The sequence below is a fragment of the Cervus canadensis genome, chromosome 5 (genome assembly GCF_019320065.1).
Source record: "Cervus canadensis isolate Bull #8, Minnesota chromosome 5, ASM1932006v1, whole genome shotgun sequence".
NCBI lineage: Eukaryota > Metazoa > Chordata > Mammalia > Artiodactyla > Cervidae > Cervus > Cervus canadensis.
In genome coordinates, this window is record NC_057390.1 from 61,945,206 (window position 1) to 61,947,144 (window position 1,939).

Genomic DNA, 1,939 nt, shown 5'->3' on the forward strand with positions numbered 1-1,939 from the left:
ATTTTTCACTAATATTTCTTCCTTCTCTTTCCCTCTTCCTGTTGAATTTCTCTTTTTTCTCTCCTTTAATGTATGAAGGCTAGAATTGGTCCTGATCAAGAACAAAGCAGAAGCAAGAGAATCCCTTGAAATGTTTCATTCCCACCACCCACTTCCCTAGCACCGAGACTGTCCCCAGGGAGATTTTAGCCTGGCCACCTCCCTTCCATCTTCCCCTTCCTCTTCAAATATGTGCAGCTGGCAGCAACATGATAGATCCCAGGATGGTAGATTTTAACCCATACAACTAATGTCAAGAAGATTTCCAACTCTCAATAAATGTGTTATCAAGATATTTAATTAGTACAGGTATTCCTCTCCAGTTGTCTCCCAGATTCCAAAATTTAAGGAATTCTTGAATTCTTAAATTAAAACATGTCATCATGCTGGGAACAGCATATGGTTATGGTCTTCCCATAACAGCATATGAAGCAGTTATGGTTTCAAAACTTAAGGATCCTATCTCTTCATTATAATTTTTTTTCTTCTTCATTATAATTTGATGATCACATTCTTAAACTGGTAAACATTCTTAAACTACAGGGTATTGTAATGGAAGCTTTGGAGTTTTATATTAGAGAACCCCAAGTTGAAATATGGGCTCTGTCACTTACTACTAGCATAAGCCTGGGAAAATTACATGCCCACTCTGAACGTTATGCATTTCTAAAATGGGAATAATAATCCCTATATTTTTAGGAATGGTGATTAAATGACACTGTAATACTGTGCTCGACATTTTAGAGATGCTCAATCTTATCTGGGCTCTATGGGCATCTTTAGAGTAGTGACCTTGTATCTGACCTTGTATTAAAAAATAAGTGAATGAATGGATAAGTAAATGACTACATCTGTGGAATCAGTGTGCAAAATCTTTGTAAATTCAAAAACACCATTTGAGGCCTTTCCTTGGTGGTCCAGTGGCTAAGACTCTGTGCTACTAACACAGGGGGCCTGGGTTCAATCCCTGGCCAGGGAACTAGATCCCATGTGCCAAAACTAAGACCTGGCACAGTCAAATTAAAACAAACAAACAAAAAAACACCACTTGATATGCTAATGGCCCCAAATGAGAAAAATATTAGCAGCTAAATAAAGCAATTTGGTCCAAAACAATCACAAAATATACAAACAATTATGACTTTTTCAAAGCCACAAAGGCATTTGCTAAATAACACCTGTTTCTGCAAACACCAGTACAGAACTCCCCAGGGAAACAAGAAATGCACACTTTGGGTACTATATTTTACGCTGTCCTCTTTGTTGCCCTAGTATAAGGATCCAGATAAAGATAATTGGAGAGATAACACAAAAGTCTAGAAAAAGTGTACTCCACCTCATCGCCAAACCCCTGCAAAAAAACAAGAAAAAATTACCTAGAATATCAAGTCAAAAATCTTAAGGTAATTAAAGTCGATTAAAACAAAAAACCATCCTCAGCCAAATGTTCTGATCATTAGGAATTGCTTTCTTAACATCAACTGCAATGTAGAAGTTCAGATTGAGGCAGAAGAGAAAGCTGCCAGGATTTCTCAACCCTGTATTTTTATTTCTATGTCATTATTTGAGTGCAGAATACTTTTAAACATATCTTGAATGATAATTTTTTCCAGATATGATTTGTTCCTTTAAATACGTGTTTTGAAGATATTTTCCACATTCTGACCTGTGATTTCATTCTACTCGGGGCCAGCTGCTTTCCCGTAGACTGAAGCTCTGACATTTATAATGGAATTGAACAGTAAAACAGGATTCACTTAACAAAAATGCTGCTGTGACATGAACTTTACAGGACCTTCCATTGAACAAGGGAGGCCTGTTTTAACGCTGCCTTGATGCTATTTCATGGCAGAAGTGGAAGCAACAAAAACACGATAGCTGGGTCTCTGCATCAATGAAG

The 1,939-nt window shown here is 37.2% G+C and overlaps 1 non-coding gene across 1 annotated transcript; it reads left to right on the forward strand.

Moving 5' to 3' along the window:
• Positions 1–945: 945 nt before the first annotated feature.
• Positions 946–1,018, forward strand: TRNAS-ACU. The gene has a single exon. It is a non-coding gene; the product is annotated as a tRNA-Ser (tRNA).
• The last annotated feature ends 921 nt before the right edge of the window (positions 1,019–1,939 follow it).